Source organism: Mustelus asterias, chromosome 8 (assembly GCF_964213995.1).
Source record: "Mustelus asterias chromosome 8, sMusAst1.hap1.1, whole genome shotgun sequence".
Lineage (NCBI taxonomy): Eukaryota > Metazoa > Chordata > Chondrichthyes > Carcharhiniformes > Triakidae > Mustelus > Mustelus asterias.
In genome coordinates this window covers 66,687,834-66,706,036 of record NC_135808.1, presented here as the reverse complement: position 1 = coordinate 66,706,036, position 18,203 = coordinate 66,687,834, and the positions used below count along the sequence as shown (strand labels likewise).

Below are 18,203 nucleotides of genomic sequence, written 5' to 3'. Positions count from 1 at the left end.
CCATTTGAATGCTCTTAATGTTGACGAGTCCACTACTGCTGCAGGCAGGGCATTCCATGCCCTTACTACTCCCTGAGTAAAGAACCTACCTCTAACATCTGTCCTATATCTCTCACCCCTCAATTTAAAGCTATGTCCCCTCGTGCTAGCCAACACCATCTGAGGAAAAAGGCTCTCACTATCCACCCTATCTAATTCTCTGATCATCTTGTATGCCTCTATTAAGTCACCTCTTAACTTTCTTCTCTCTAACGAAAAAAACCTCAAGTCCCTCAGCCTTTCCTCATACGATTTTCCCACCATACCAGGGAACATCCTGGTAAATCTCCTCTGCACCCTTTCCAACACTTCCACATCTTTCCTATAATACGGCGACCAGAACTGTACGCAATACTCCAAATGCGGCCGCACCAGAGTTTTGTACAGTTGCAGCATGACCTCCTGGCTCCGAAACTCAATCCCTCTACCAATAAAAGCTAACACACCGTACGCCTTCTTAACAACCCTATCAACCTAGGTGCCAACTTTCAGGGATCTATGCACATGGACACCCAGATCCCTCTGTTCATCCACACTACAAAGTATCTTACCATTAGCCCAGTACTCTGTATTCCTGTTACTCCTTCCAAAGTGAATCACCTCACACTTTTCTGCATTAAACTCCATTTGCCACCTCTCAGCCCAGCTCTGCAGCTTATCTATGTCCCTCTGTAACCTGCCACTTCCCTCCGCACTGTCTACAACTCCACCGACTTTAGTGTCATCCGCAAATTTACTAATCCATCCTTCCACACCCTCATCCAGGTCATTAATAAAAATGACAAACAGCAGTGGCCCCAAAACAGATCCTTGTGGTACACCACTAGTAACTGAACTCCAGGATGAATATTTCCCATCAACCACCACCCTCTGTTTTCCTACAGCTAGCCAATTCCTGATCCAAACCACTAAATCACCCTCAATCACATGTGTCCGTATTTTCTGCAAAAATTATGCACAAGCGAGTTCTCCTCTGAACCACTTGGTGGGCCGGTAGCCAATTTGTCCAAGCTTACGGGTTCAAAGGTCCAGTGCCATATTTAAATACCAGTCCCCACACTCCTATCACTCTCCTATCACTCTCCAGCCCACCTGTGTTCACCAGACCATGCAGGATGTCAGCAACACAGAGGCAAAAGGCTATTAGCCTCATGAACAAATCTGTTCTTCCATTATAAAACCTTCTCTCCAAGTCCATCACCTGAGAGGTGCCCATGCCCCACTTGGCCCTCTCTCCACCCCACCTGGAGTCCTTATCTGTCCCCTCCTGTAAACAATGTGGTATTCCTTTGACCTCCTCATTTGTGAGTGTTTCATGCAACCTTGCTTCCCTCCAGCTTCCCTCCCCTCAGTTATGGTAGCACAGTGGTTAGCATTACTGCCTCACAGCGCCAGGGACCCAGGTTCGATTCCCAGCTTGGGTCACTGTCTGTGTGGAGTTTGCACATTCTCCCCGTGTCTGCGTGGGTTTCCTCCAGGTGCTCCGGTTTCCTTCCACAGTCTAAAAGACGTGCTGGTTAGCTACATTGGCCATGCTAAATTCTCCCTCAGTGTACCCGAACAGGCACCAGTGTGTGGAGACTAGGGGATTTTCAGAGTAACTTCATTAGTGTAAATGTAAGCCTACTTGTGACTAATAAATAAACTTTTAACTTTTTTCTGTCCCTTTAATATTCTCTCTGCCTTCCATTGTTTGTCTTCTTCATCCACCTTCTTGCCCTCTGCCTGTACCATGAGCCTTCGCCCTTCCCCCACCTCCACATTAGAAACATAGAAAACTACAGCACAAAACAGGCCCTTCGGCCCCACTAGTTGTGCCGAACATATCCCTACCTTTTAGGCCTACCTATAACCCTCCATCCTATTAAGGCCCATGTACTCATCCAGGAGTCTCTTAAAAGACCCTATTGAGTTTGCCTCCACCACCACTGATGGCAGCCGATTCCACTCACCCACCACCCTCTGTGTGAAAAACTTCCCCCTAACATTTCCCCTGTACCTACACCCCAGCACCTTAAACCTGTGTCCTCTCGTAGCAGCCATTTCCACCCTGGGAAAAAGTCTCTGAGAGTCCACCCGATCTATGCCTCTCAACATCTTATATACATACCTCTATTAGGTCTCCTCTCATCCTACGTCTCTCCAAGGAGAAAAGACCGAGCTCCCTCAGCCTATCCTCATAAGGTATGCCACTCAATCCAGCCAACATCCTTGTAAATCGCCTCTGCACCCTTTCAATCTTTTCCACATCCTTCCTGCAATGAGGCGACCAGAACTGAGCACAGTACTCCAAGTGGGGTCTGACGAGGGTCTTATATAGCTGCATCATTATCCCCAGACTCCTAAACTCAATCCCTCGATTGATAAAGGCCAGCACACCATACGCCTTCTTAACCACCTCCTCCACCTGCGGGGCCGATTTTAGAGTCCTATTTTAGCCGACATGTCTTTGTCAGGCCACCAATCCACCCCCCTCACTCTGACCCCACCCTGACCTGACCATGCACTCCACCCCAGCCGAACTTTGAACTTTAGTTACGGTGGCTGCATGAGTCCCACAGCCCAGTGCTGTCCAAGTAGATGCTAATGTGTGGCACCAGAGGGGAAGGAAACCCCTGTACTCCCCAATGCCAGGCACTGTATTGATCCAACTCAGGTGGTCCATGGGTCCAGCAGCACAGTGCTGTCCATGAAGCCCAGCTCAGCATGGAAATGGAGGCAGGAAATGGTCTGCCCCAGCAGAGTGATGTTCAGTGCACCGGGAGCAGCACAGCACTATGGCAGAAAGGATATGCTGCACTCGCATCAAAGTCTCTTGTGAGCTGAGGCCTGCCTTGTGCATGCCACTCTTTATCAGTCGGGTTTTTGCCAGACATAATTTTCCATTGGCATGACATAATATTGGAAGGCTGTCGGGACATCGCTGGACAGCTGTTTTGATGAGCATTCATGAGATGGTGTTCACAACACCAAGCAGTGAGAAGACCAATCCTCCATTAGCCTGCCATTGGGAGAATTATAATGTGATCTTACACCAGTGGCTTTTTTGACTCCCATTAGGTTCTCCACTGCTGCCTGTCACCAAACACACCACAGGCAGGATGGGCAAAGTCCACCCAATATTCCATAAGACCATAAGAAAGAGGAACAAAAACAGAAAATGCTGGAAAATCTCAGCAGGTCTGACCGCATCTGTGGGGAGCGAATAGAGCTTTGTTCTCTAAACTCTCCCCACAGATGCTGTCAGATCTGCTGAGATTTTCCAGCATTTTCTGTTTTTGTTTCAGATTCCAGCATCTGCAGTATTTTGCTTTTACCATAAGAAATAGGAACAGGAGTAAGCCATTCAACCCTTTGAGCCTGCTCCACCATTTAATAAGATCGTGACTGATTTAACACTCACTAAATTCACGTTCCCGACTTCTTTCCATAATCCTTAATTCCCCTACTGATTAGAAATCTATCAATGTCAGCCTTGAAAATGTTCAAGGACTCGGCCTCCTCAGCTTCCTGGAGTAAAGAATTCCAAAGAGAAGAAATTCTTCCTCAAATCCATCGTAAATGAACCTTCCCCCAACTTTCTTTGCAACTATGCCCTCTAGACTTACACTGCCCCATGAGTGGAAACATCCTCCCAACATTTACTCTGTTTAACCACTTAAAATCATTTCACCTCTCCTTCTTCTAAACTTCAAAGAGTTCCTCTTAAGGCTGAACCAGAGTTTTGTATTGAAACTAAATCAGGGTTTCTGAATTGAGCCAAAGACTTCTACTGAAGGATATTTTACAGTAAGATCCCAAATTCCTTTGGTTTAGGGAACAAGGGAATAGTAGACTTGAGCTAGGGGTGGAAGTAAGGAGTTCAGGATGAAAACCATTCTGCTAGACTTCTCTCCCACTAAAATTGCCCTTTAAATTCCAGTAGGGTGTCATATATGGCACATTTCCTTGTACGTAGGGCTATAATTGACGACGCTCAGACTATCCAGAGTAATTTCAGCTTTGTATGGTTGAGAGCTGACATGAGCTCTCTGGAGGCTGTCAGGCAGCTCAAATAATCTATCAATGGAATGCAACCAATCCTATTACCTTTCCTGGGAAGCCTGGTGGTTTCATGCAGAGCACAGGAGATTAAAAAAAGGAAGAGTTTTGCTGCACCTGCAGGATAAGTGTACGCAACGTTCCAACTTTGTGGTCTGGGGCATACAGTACTGACCTGTACTTGTAGGTACAACAAGCCTGCCACAGCAATGGCAAATATCACAAATTGTGTAAAACATGAACGACATGTCTGGCAGCTAAGTAATCTCCATTTTCCCTTTCCATGAGTTACCACTGGTGTCCAATTTTTCACACCACAGGGCCTGCCAGAATTATACATTTTTAGTTTCGCAGTACACCACATAATACAATTCGGTAATTAAAACTGATCTTAAAATAATGTCAGATGTTCCTATATTGACATGGGAATTATAACATTGATGTTACTATTGTGCACAATTCTATTGAACCATTAGTACACCGATACGGATATAGCTTGTAGGCAGTGGTATATTGGTACCTGTGCTGTATTTTTGGGCTGAGTGTCACCAGGTCAGCACAATTACATTGTTCCCCATCTTGAAGTTACCAGTGGTTCCTCATGAATACCAGTCCTGTACAAGGAAACCCAGAATTCAAATACAATATGATGTGGAGATGCTGGCGTTAGACTGGGGTGGGCACAGTAAGAAGTCTCTCAACATCAGGTTAAAGTCCAACAGGTTTATTTGGAATCACGAGCTTTCAGAGCGCTGCTCCTACATCAGGCGAGTCGCCTTACTGTCAAATACAATAAGTATCAAAAGAATTGCTGTGGGAAATTAAAGAAGGAAGTAAAAAGATCATCTTTAAAATTATCAGTGAAATATTCTGTTGTACATTAGATTTTCTTTCAAGAAAAGTAGAAGTGAATAAGTAAGGTTGGTACAAAGCAAGGTGGCACGGTGGCACAGTGGTTAGTACTGTTGCCTGACAGTGCCAGGGACCCAGGTTCAATTCTGGCCTTGGGTCACTGTGTAGGGTTTGGATATTCTCCCTGTGTCTGCATGGGTTTCCTCCAGGAGCTCTGGTTTCCTTCCACAGTTCCAAGGTGGGTTGACCGTGCTAAATTTCCCGTTCGGGAAATGTCAGGGGGACTAGCTAGTGTAAAAATGTGGGGTTACACGGATCAGGCCTGGGTGGGATTGTGGTCGGTGAGGAATTGATGGGCTGAAAGGCCTCTTTCTGTACTGTAGGGATTCTATGGGATTCTAAGGTGGTTATCCCTTTTATCTCCATATTATTCTTTTGCAAGTCACAAAACTTCTGTATCTCCTTCCAAGTGGTTATAATAGTCAGCTCCCAACTGACCTGGCCTGTAACGTACTGCTTTGCTGATCTTTGTACCAAATCTCCGAAGGCAAGTTTGTGACCTGCCCTCTCATTTCTGAAAATCCTTTTTTCTAAAATGCTGTCCATAAAAACCTCCAATTTTTGACCAGTGAAAGAGATTTTTCACTGAGTCATTCTTTACAAGAGTTCTCCACATGCCACAGACAAAAGAGCAACATGAGACGTGTGACAGAAATATTATTAAAGGTGTGTCATGATCGGCTTGTTCCCTTTTCTTTCCTGCTGTGGAATTCACAATGCCAAAATAATCTTTTGGGCAGCAAAATTGCACAACCTTGTCATTTTGCCTCCCTTTCAGTTAAATTTGGCAATTCTTCACAAAATAGGTAGACGTGTCCCAATGAGAAATAAAATAATTCAACTTTAGGCATTTCTTTGCAAATGTGTAAAGTAGTTTTATTGGAGCACTGCAAGGCCACAAGACATGGATCCGGTCAATATGGGCAAGTATGTGGAGATATAGACCGGAATTTTACTGCCTTGCCTGCTCTGGAATCGGGGTGGGCGAGGCTCTCAGAACAGGAATTTTCCATTCGACCTCTGAGCGAGGTCGTAAAGTCCCGCCCACAGTGTGGTCAAGGCATTATAACTTGGCTGTTAGTTTCCTGTTTGGTCACTGTTAGACCACATTTGATGGAATGTAAGGGAAACATCAGTTGACTGCTGCTCTTTGTTGAGTTAATCTATTAAGGCACATTTTAAATTAAATTAGAACAAACAAGTCATACCTGTGACTGAATACTTGAATCAAATACAGTGGCTTAATTTCTTTTTGTCATACTAAATACTAAATAAATTTACTGAATGATTTCCTGTTCAGTTCTTTAGAGATGAGTAACATGGGAAATTGTACCAGAAGTTATTGAAAAAAATAATGCTCAGTTCAATAATGCGTCTGCCATTAATCATGTATTAAAAAACCCCAGCAATTTGTGGTGAAGAGAAGATGCCTCATTAGTTGCGAATTGCCACAAGTTGTTGGAAATTATGTGCTGTTTGCTATTAATCTTGCAAAAATAGGGACCTGTGTTTTTGGCCAAGTCGAAGGGACCTCCAGGCATACAGCAGCAGTAATGTCAGCAAGTAGGAAATCAACCAATTACACTGAAGTATTCCTACAAGCAGCAAACCAGGAAGTTAAAAGCGTTAATTTAAAATTTCAGATGGCAAAATAAATGATTATGATTAGAAGCCACAATAAAGGCAAGCAAACGTTAAAAAAATTGAAAATATAGAACTTTTAAAATTATAATAAAGAAATTTGTTATTGCACAAGTATAAAATCAATATTTCAGACAAGAGTCGCTAGCAGTAGTTATGACATTAGTATGTAGTTTAAAGCTAAAATGCACCTCATCCCACAAGGTCTTCGAGGGCTTTTATAATGAAACAAATAGTATAAAAAGAGTGGAAGTTATTGTCAATTCATAGATTTCTGGAGGCACCTCAACAGACAAGTGTAGGATCACTGACAATAACTTCTAGGTTTCTGTTTTATTCTTTGAATATGCGGACTCCAAAAAATGGTCTGAAATACAATAATGGTGCCAAAATTTGACAGTTGCACTGCTGTTACCACTTTAAAATCTGGGCCATCTTTAACTCTGCCACGAGGTTCAAGAAATTGCTGCATTTATGCTGTAAATACAAATGGAAATCACTACATATATTCAGGGCTTTCTCATGCTCTAAGGATCATATTAAATTTAGCTTCTCTGGCTCAGAAACTGTAGAACCTCATTCCTGCAGGTAAAAAAAATGTTCCGAGAGGTCTCAGAAATTATAAATATTATGTTTTGAAACTATTTTCTTACTTTTCCTTTCTGCCTCCCTTCCTCTCTTTGAAATCCAACCTTCCTCCTTTTTTTTTTGTTTTTCTTTCTCTTCTTATGTTACTCTATTAAACCCTATTCCCTTATCTGTTGTCCACTCTGTTTTCTTCTTCATCCTTAAAATTCATTGCTTAAGGAGATGGACAATATTACTCCTCCTTAAGATGCTCCTGAAAATCTAACTCTCTGACCAGGTTTTTGCTTGTCTGCCCTAATATTTCCACCTTTGCCTGACTGTACTCCTGTGATGCAGTTTCGGACATTTGATGCTGTTAAAGGTGCTATATAAAACCAATTTGTTGTTGCTGATGAGTGCTGCTTTATCAGAGGGCCAGTTTTTCTGATGAGATGTCATAACAAGGCTCCAAGAGTAAGAAAGTCCTCTTGATAGATGGGGCCCACTTCAATCCCTCAGACAAAATCACAAGAGCAGATTATTTCATTTCCATTAGTGGGAGCTTGCCATATGTAAATTATCTGCTGAGTTTCCTAAATCACAGCAGTGACTTTATTTCAAAAATAATTCATTGGCTATGAAATTCTTTAAGATTTTGTGAAATTTGCTGCATAAGTTAGTTCTTTCTACTCTACTGCAATAGTAGAGTAAAAGAACTAACTTATGCAGCAACTATACTAAATTCCTGTTAAAACATATTTTTGGATAATGTGGGTAAAATGCCATGTCAAAATTACTAGTGCACCATTGCAGCTGTGTGTGCCATTTACAAAATGTACTGCAGCAACTTGCCAAGGCTCCCTTGACAACAGCTCACAAACCTGTGACATCAAAAACCCTGGAAGGATGAGGGCAACAGGTGCATGGGAACAGCACCACTTCCAGGTTCCTCTCCAAGTGAGTACCATCCTGTCTTGAGAGTACATCGCTGTTCGGTCATTAATGTTGGGTTAAAATCTTGGAACACACTCCCTAACAGCACCAAGGACATATCTTCATCAAAAAGGCAGATCGAGGACAGTTTGGAAGGGGAAGTGGATACTGGTCTTGCTCACATCACATGAACAAATACAAAAACAAGTTGTTAACTTACATTTTGTTCACTGTTTACGAGTTCAAAACTGACACTTGTTTAACTTCTCTGAGACTGTGTCAATGTACCTCTGTTTATACATAGGCTACTCCACCTGGTTTCCAACCATTCACCCTATCCATAATGCTGTTTTACATAATTAAATAAATAGGGCCCAATGTTAACTCATTTAAAGCCTATTAATTGGCACAGAGTTAAAATAAGACTTTGGGCCTGATTTAACCAAAACTTTGCGCCCGTTTTCAGGCGCGAAATCGCGATAAAGTTGGGCGTCGGGCCTATACCGCGATCTGCAACTGAATCTGAGTAGATCGCGGCTTTACCGACACCCGATTCGGGCGCGGGTCCGGCGCACGCCCGAATCGGGCGGCCCGACGATTTAAATGCATTTGCATGCATTTAAATCGACTTAATGCACCGCACGCCCAACCCTACCGCCAAATCCCACTTTACCGTCTTCTGGCCCGATCCGCGTCCGCGCTGTTACCCACCTGCAGAATAAAAGTCTGAAGTCGCCGTTGCAGCCTCCGAAGAGCAGGGTCAGAGACTGCAACGGCTCTCTGACCCAGGTCATCCTCTGGTCGGAGCGGGAGGGGGGTGGGAGGAGGAGAGGAGGGTGTGACGTCTCATCCCCTGGGGGGGAGGGGGTGTGACTGATCATCCCCATGGGGGGTGGTGGAGAGGGGGTGTGAATTCTCATCCTCTGGGGGGGAGGTGGGAGGGGAGTGGGTGTGACCGATCATCCCCTGGGGGGAGGTTGGAGAGGGGGTGTGACCGGTCATCCCCTGGGGGGAGGTTGGAGAGGGGGTGTGACTGGTCATCCCCTGGGGGGGAGGAGGAGAGGGGGTGTGACCGGTCATCCTCTGGGGGGAGGAGGAGAAGGGGTGTGACCAATCATCCACTGGGGGGGCGGGGGGGGAGGGGGAGGAGAGGGGGTGTGACATCTCATTCTCTGGTCGAGGGGGTTCCGCTGCCTGTCTGCGGCCGATCCCTCCTGGCACCATCACTGGTACACCACCAGCCACAGATTACGCTTCCCTGCAGCTGCGAGAGAGCGGGAGAGATGGCTGTGGCTGGTAGTGCACCAGTGATGGTGCCAGGAGGGATCGGCCGCAACAGGCAGCGGAACCCCCCCCGACCAGAGGATGAGATGTCACACCCCCTCCCCTCCCACCTCCCCCCCCCCCCCCCCCCCCCCGCCAGGACCAGAGGATGAACATCAGAGAGCCGCTGTCTCCGCTTTCTGCTTTTTTTTTCGTGCCCAGGCGCGCTGTCAGATTTTTTTTAAACTGCGCATGCACAGTTCAGAGCTCCAATCGATCCGCCAGCGCTAAGCCCCGCACACAGCGCGGATCGGGCCGGAGCTGGCAGAACGCGTATGAGCGCGCTGGAAAGAGGATTCCAGGCACGGATCTATTTGACGCCCAGATCCGGCACTTAGACTCAAAATGGTAAAATTCCCCCCTTCGTATATACTTTCTTCTGGTGTTGTGACAGCTGTAAGCTCTTAGTAAGAGGGTGACTGATAAATTCAACCAGAACTCAGCACCAAGGGATATAAGTCACACCAGAGTTCCGACGTTGGATGTTTTAATCCCAACCACAAAAGAAAGAAAAGTCCAACATAAATGGAATGATTTGGATGCTTGGGAAACAAAGGCCTTTGGAAAGATCTGTCAATGAGTTTGGTTTCTGTGAGCTACTGTCGGTTTTCATGAAAGCTGCACAGAAGCACATGTTGGAATAATTTGGCTTCTTGTCCATTGGAGATTAATTTCCATCCGATCAACTGTGTTGTGGATCATGAAGATCAGTGATTCACCTCTTTTCTCAGAACATTTAACCTCCACTGTTGCATTGAGCAGATCTGTTGGACGCTTTATTTGAACCACATCTTCTTTGTTTTGACCTATTCAGCAATCACGATATATTATGCAAAAAATATAACCACAATGCTAATGTAAAATGAGCTGTGGGAGAAATTGGACTTAGACGGAGGCACAAGACAAGTAGAGTTGCTTTTACTGATTGTTATAGAACACACGATACTGAGGAAACTGAACATCACAGGGGAGGAGTATGCTGGAAGGTGGGGTGGGGGGTGGGGGGGAGGAGGAGTTGGATGGGGGGTGGGTGTTGGGGGCGGTGTGAGGGTGGATGTATAATGGGTGTATGATGCAAAACTGCCAGTATTGTGTCCTCGTCCAATGTCCAGTATCACCTTCATTCATCCTCAACCCATCCATGTCCAATATCACCCTCATCCATTCTCAACTAACCAGGCTTTACACTGTCTCCAGGACAGTACCCCTACCCCACCTTGCAGACCATTGATGCTTCAGTAACAGCTGGTAATATTACACATCGCCAAGTCCTTATCTCCTGTCTGTGGTTTTCGATTTTGCATTCCTTCCTACTCAATACCCTGGTCGCTTCAAATGTATCTGGGCAACTTTAACACCGCAATTGGGCGGCACGGTGGCACAATGGTTAGCACTGCAGCCTCACAATGCCAGGGACCAGGGTTCAATTCCGGCCTCAGGTCACTGTCTGTGCGGAGTTTGCACACTCTCCCCATGTCTGTGTGGATTTCCTCCGGGTGCTCTGGTTTCCTCCCACTCTCCAAAGATGTGCGAGTTAGGTTGATTGGCCATGCTAAATTGCCGTTAGTGTCAGGGAGACTGGCGAGGGTAAATACATGGGATTATGGGCATTGGTCTGGGTGGGATTGTGGTCGGTGCAGACTCGATGGGCCAAATGGCCTCCTTTTGCACTGTATGATTCTAAGATTCTATGATCTTTAGAGTGGTAATGTGTTTTGTGTGGAACAGGCTCAGTTGGTACTTATAGAAATTAAATTATAGGCTGGTTGTTTTTGAAATGGCGAAAAGAATTTCACATTGGCCTAAGTATATTGCTTCGACTGTTTGGCAATACACATTTCTTCTACCACTCATTGGAATAGTGTTTTTTCTCTGAAATTCCCTCCCTAAACCACTTTGCTACTCTGCTTTCATCTCCTCCTTTAAGACCATCCTTAAAAGCCAATTATTTGATCAAACCTTCAGTTATTCCTCCTAATATCTTGGTTTGGTTCCATTTTTGGTGAATTAGGTTTCTTTGAAGAGTCCTGAGATGTTTTTCTACATTAAATGTGCTATATCAATGTATGTTGTTCCCACGATAATCATGCAGGATCTAATTTTATATTTTAGATTATCCTAGCATTTGCTAAACTAGCATCAGCTTCCTCAATGCGATTTGGCATTCACCCTCAATACATATTGGCCTCATTGAGTATGGAGTGGATGCAGTTCAGTGCTAATGCTGCACTGATCTTTGGGCTTTTGTCAAATAGAATACATTTAGAATATAATCTGATTATGTGGAACATTTAAGTTGGAAGAGGGCTCATTTCAATGGGATGAGAAGGAATCCAGCCAGGGTAAAACTGGAACCAAAGACTGACGCAAAAGTCTGTAACGGAACAATGGCTGATCTTTAAGGAGATGCAGGTACAGGGTAGGTACATTCCAACAAGAATGTAAGGTACGGGGACCTAAAACAGAGCTCCTTGGATGACAAGGAAGGAGTAAAGATTATGATGAAACAAAAGAGTTGTATGGGGCATGAATTCTTCGAGCGAAAATCAGGTCAAATACAATGGTCTGAATTTTCTCATTAATTTGGCGGAGTGGCGCAGTGAGCAGGAAAAATGGGACATAGGCCACCAGCCTCAAAAGTGTCTTCCTCTGCCGTATTGTGGACCTCTTGGCGAAAATAAATGTGAGGCGCGGGTCCCAGAATGTCATGCTGGCAGGGCAGGCTCAGATTCAACCCGCCATGCCGGTAACTTAGGTTTTTAAGGGCGCCCTGATTAAAAGAATAGAAACACCCCTCTCCCCTTTCCTAACCATGGAACTCCCTTATGCTCCCCCCGCCCAACCATGGAACTTACCCATGCCCACCCCCCCTCCCCCCTACCCCAGAGAACAACCCCACCATGGAACACCACCCCACACTCCGGCACTGCCCCATGGCACTGCCGCAGTACCAGGGCAGCGCCCGGGCATGACGCTGCCCTCCCACTGTCTGTACTCACCTGTGTACCTCTGGTGGGTTCTGCTCACCATGTGCACATCATGGGGGACCTGTTGTGATTCACGTAACCGTGAAGGGACAATCCAATGGTGGGGGGAGGGCGGGGACGGGAGACTATCAGGTGTAACAGGCCTGATATTTAAATTTAAAAGGAGATCCCAGCTTTCAAAGTTAGGATTCCCGTTACATTACGGGAGGAGTCAATTTATTGGGGAAATTCTGCTGGCATAAAAGCCGTTTTGTGACTCCAGCAGGATTTTCCTCCCCCGCCGCCATTCCTGCCCCCCCCCCGATTGGATTCATCAAGCACAACCTGCCTTTTACTAATCTGTGCTGGGTCTCCTTAATCAACTCAAACCTCTCAAAGTGCGTGTTGATTCCTTCCCTCGTTGTTTCTAAATTCCTGACCACCGCTGGTGTTAAATTAACTGACCTGTAGTTGCTGACCTTACACCCTTTCTTGAATAAAGTATTTTCCCCTTTTTAATCCTCGGGGACCTCCCTGTATCGAGAGGAGATTGGACGATTACTGTAAACTTTTTTCCTTCGCCCACACTTCCTTTAGCAACCTTGGATGTGAGCCATCTGGACCAGATGACTTCCATTCCAAGAAGAGTCAGCCCTTTCAGTAACTCCCGCCTCTCAGTTTTCACTGTATCATTACCTCTACCATCTCCACTTCTGCTGATGTTTCCTCAGTAAACACCGAGGCAAAGTACTCAAGAAATATACTAACCTTCCTGTGCCTCTAGGTACACACTGCCCTCTTTATCTATAATCGGACATGCTCTACCTGTTCCAACCTGCGTACTATTTACATACCTGTAGAGGGATTAAGAGTTTCCTTTTGTGTTGATTATCATTGGATTCTCATAGCCTCTCTCGACCAGTTTTAATTTCCTCTTCACTTCCCCTCACAACCTGTTGGGGGATTTGCCACTCTTAAAGTTTATTTATTAGTCACAAGTAAGGCTTACATTAACACTGCAATGAAGTTACTGTGAAATTCCCCTAGTCGCCACACTCTGGCGCCTGTTCGGGTCAATGCACCTAACCAGCACGTCTTTCAGACTGTGGGAGGAAACCGGGGTGCCCGGAGGAAACCCACGCAGACACGGGGAGAACGTGCAAACTCCACACACACACACAGTGACCCAAGCCGGGAATCGAACCCGGGTCCCTAGCGCTGCGAGGCAGCAGTGCTAACTACTGTGCCACCGTGCCGCTCTTGTTTTCGGTGGGGGGGCGGGCAGGGATGGCAGCAGGGGAGGGAAAATCCTGTGGGAGTCTTAAAACGGCTTTTATGCTATCGGGATTTCCCCAATCTGACAGCGGTGTACACAATTATGACAGGGTTAGATAAGGTAGACAAAGAAAAGCTGTTCCCATTCTCTAATCATAAAAGGATTAAGGAACACAGATTTACAGCTTTGGACAACACATGCAGGGAGAATGTGAAGAGGAAGTTCTATTTCACAGTGAGTGGTTTGGAACTCACTGCTGATGAGGACAGTGGAAGCAGAGACAATCAATGGTTTCAAAAGCAAATTGGGCAGGCATTTGAGAAAAACAGCTTGCAAAGCCACAGTGTTAGAACAGAGGAATGGAACTGGCTGAATTGCTCCACAGAGAGCCAACACCGACTCAATGGGCTGAATGTCCTCTTTGCGTTCCACAAATCACTCCATGACTGTGATCTAAGCAAGTGTTAACATTTGCTCAGAATGAATCCTACATTTCTGGTCAATACTTCACTGATAGCCACTTCCACAATCATACTGGATGACTATCTTAAATGTTTTAAAATGCCAGAAAATTGTATCAATTTAATCTTGTATCTTAGAACAAATTGTTCTTTCAAATTAATTTGCTAAATATAAGTTTAAAAGGCTTGGTGTTTATAGCTGTGGCCCAGAGATAACACGCCCACCAGTGAGTTAGAAGATTGTGAGTTCAAGTCTGACTCTAGAGATTTAAGTGTATAATCTGGACTGACTCATCAGTGCAGTACCGAGGGAGTGTTGGTCTGTTGGTCAGACCAGAACAGTGCTGAGTGTGCTTGTCTGCTGAAGGTTTCAACTTTCGAGTGAGACATAAAATTAGGCCCCATGTGCCCATTCAGGAGGGTGTAAATGATTCCATGGGACTATTGGAAAAGCAACAAGGGAGTTTGTACAATATCCTGTCCAATATTTATCCATCAATCAACATCACTAAAGCAGATTATTTAGTCATTGTGACATTGTTGTTTATGGGATCTTACAGTGCACAAATTGGCTGCCGCCTTTACTGTTGTAATATGCTTTTAAGGGATTGCAGCATAACATTACCTGAAAGTAAGTGTTTTAGATTCACTTTGCTTTCAAGCAGAGCACATGCAACCAGCTCTGCTGCTTCATCAGATTCACCTTTATTTACAAACTTCAAGTTTCCTACCCATGTATACCTGTTTTCATGTGCCCAGTTCCAATAAACAATATGTTTACCCAAGCCTTTCTTGGTAAAAAAGAAAGATGCTGTACGCCATGTATGTGTTCACCATCAGTGGTACTGTGTCGCAGAAAAATGGTGCCTTTATATCTTTATAAAGACACATTTCCTCCATTGCAACAGAGACCTCACCTAAAAGGTATTTCATTGGCTGTGAAGTCAGAACTTCCGGAGATCACGAAAGATGCTATAGAAATTGCAATGACCTCAACAAGGTCCATGAGGTAGGTAACATTAAAACTGACAAATCCCCAGGACCTGATGGCATCTATCCTAGACTGCTCAGGGAGACAAGAGATGTGGGGTGACCAGAACTGCACACAATATTCCAAATGTGGTCTCACCAAGATCCTGCAGCATAACCCCATGGCTCTTAAACTCCAACCCCCTGTTAATAAAAGCTAACACACTGTAGGCCTTCTTCACAGCTCTATCCACTTGAGTGGCAACCTTTAGAGATCTGTGGATATGGACCCCAAGATCTCTCTGTTCCTCCACAGTCTTCAGAACCCTACCTTTGACCCTGTAATCCACATTTAAATTAGTCCTACCAAAATGAATCACCTCACATTTATCAGGGTTAACCTCCATTTGCCATTTTTCAGCCCAGCTTTGCATCCTATCTCTGTCTCTTTGCAGCCTACAACAACCCATGTTCCCCTACCGAAATTATGAAGACCTGACCAGGCTCATTCCCTAGTACTAGGTCCAGTATAGCCCCCTCTCTAGTCAGGCTATCTACATATTGTTCCAAAGAACCTTCCTGTACGCATTTTACAAATGCCTCCCCATTCAGACTCCCAGCCCTATGCGATTTCCAGTCTATAACAGGGAAATTGAAGTCTCCCACTACAACAACCCTATTTTCCCTGCACCTATCCATTATCTCCTGACATATCCGTTCTTCCACTTCCCTTGGGCTGTTGGGGGGCCTGTAGTATACCCCCAACATAGTGACTGCGCCCTTCCTGTTTCTGAGCTCCACCCACAGTGACTCGTTACACGACCCCTCTGAATTGTCCTCCCTCTGCACCGCTGTAATATGCTCTCTAACTAACACTGGTACTCCCCCACCTCTTTTGGCCCCTCCTCTGTCTCGCCTAAAGCACTTGTACCCCGGAATATTCAGCTGCCAGTCCTGTCCCTCTTTCAACCAAGTCTCTGTCACCGCAACCACATCCAAATTCCTCGTAAGCATTAAGGCCCTAAGTTCGTCTGTCTTACCTGCTACGCTCCTTGCATTGAAGTAGATGCACTCCAGACCTCCAGGCCTAGTGAGGTCATCCTCCCCCAGAGTGCTCTTCTTCTTTGCCAGCCTTGTCCTGGCCCCAAGCTCGCCCCCAGCCTCTACACTTGTAGACCTAATTTTTTGATCCCCGCCCCCCTGCCATATTAATTTAAACCCACCCGAACTGCACTAGCAAAACTCACAGCCAGGATATTCGTGCCCTTCCAATTTAGTTGTGACCCGTCCTTCTTGTACAGGTGCCCTCCTCTCTTGAAAACTTCCCAGTGATCCAGGAATATGAAGCCCTCCCTCCTGGACCAGTCCTTTAGCCAAGCGTTCAATTGTACTATCTCCCTATTCCTAGCCTCACTGGCCCTAGGATTGGGAGCAGCCCAGAGATTGCCACTCTGGAGGCCCTACTTTTTAGCCTATTTCCCAACTCCCTGAATTGCTCTCGTAGGATCCCCCTATTCTTCCTATCTACGTCATTTGCACCAATGTGTACAATGACATCTGTTTCTTTATCCTCCCCTTTTAATATGCCTCCTATCCGCTCGGTGACATCCAGTACCCTAGCACCAGGGAGGCAGACTACCATCCTGGAGTCCTGTTCACACCCACAGAATCGCCTGTCCATGCCTCTAACCGACGCGTCCCCCACCACTATTGCTCTCCTAATCCCTCTCTTTCCTTTCCGGGCCACAGAGCCTGACTGTGTGCCAGTGACCTGGTCACTGTGGCTTACCCCTGGAGAGTCGTCATCCTCCACACTATCCAAAACAATATACCTGTTTTGGAGGGGGACAACCACAGGTGACCCCACCACTAATTGCTCACTCCCCTCCCCTCTCACACCTGTCGCCACTGGAATACTCTCTGGTACGTTACCCTTATGACCTTTACTCCTCCTAACTGTGACCCACGTGTCTTCCCCCTGAGGTCCCGGTGTAACTACTTGCCTATAACTCATGTCTATTTGTCTCTCATTCTCCCTGACTGGACTAAGGTCATCAAGCCGCTGCTCCAGTTCCCTGACGCGGTCCCTCAGGAGCTGCAGTTCCACGTACCTGGCGCAAATGTGAACCTCCAGGCGGCTAGGTGTTTCCAGGAACTCCCACATCCCACACTGAAAGCAACAAACTAGCCTATCACTCATAGCTCACCTTTTCCTTTATAGGAATGGAAAAGAAAAAACCCTACCCCGCTTCGCCCTTTCCCCCGAAGCCCTGTGAGCCAAAGCCCTTACAGCTCACACTCTAATCCCTGCTCAATCCACTGCCCACTCCTAACGCTGCCCGCTCAAAAGTGCGGCCTGCTTTTAAACTCTCCAAAAAAAAACCTTCCCAGGCGTCTCCTGGGCCTACTTCCTGTTTTGGATTTTAAAAACCTCCGATTTTTAACACAAATTTAACTGAAAAAATAAATAAATAAATCAACTGCAAAAACACACTCCCTTACCCTCAGCCTGCTCCTGTGGAACAATGAGGCTGAAACCTCCAAGGTAAGCCCTTTATAAACCCAAAACCTTCCTATAAAACCTGTAAAACCTTCCTATAAAACCTATAAAAGCTGGAGTCTGATGTTGCAGCTGTATAGAACGCTGGTTAGGCCACATTTGGAGTACTGCATCCAGTTCTGGTCGTCGCACTACCAGAAGGACGTGGAGGCTTTAGAGAGAGTGCAGAGAAGGTTTACCAGGATGTTGCCTGGTATGGAGGGTCTTAACTATGAGGAGAGATTGGGTAAACTGGGCTTGTTCTCCCTGGAAAGACGGAGAATGAGGGGAGATCTAATAGAGGTGTACAAAATTATGAAGCGTATAGATAGGGTGAACAGTGGGAAGCTTTTTCCCAGGTCGGAGGTGACGATCACGAGGGGTCACGGGCTCAAGGTGAGAGGGGCAAGGTATAACTCAGATATCAGAGGGACGTTTTTTACACAGAGAGTGGTGGGGGCCTGGAATGCACTGCCAAGTAGGGTGGTGGAGGCAGGCACGCTGACATCGTTTAAGACTTACCTGGATAGTCACAT

General features: G+C 45.8%; 1 protein-coding gene across 1 annotated transcript in view; it reads left to right on the top strand.

The window, feature by feature from the left end:
• The window catches only part of ddr2a (discoidin domain receptor tyrosine kinase 2a), a 163,391-nt gene that overhangs the window by 26,592 nt on the left and 118,596 nt on the right, over positions 1 to 18,203 (top strand). The window lies entirely within an intron of this gene.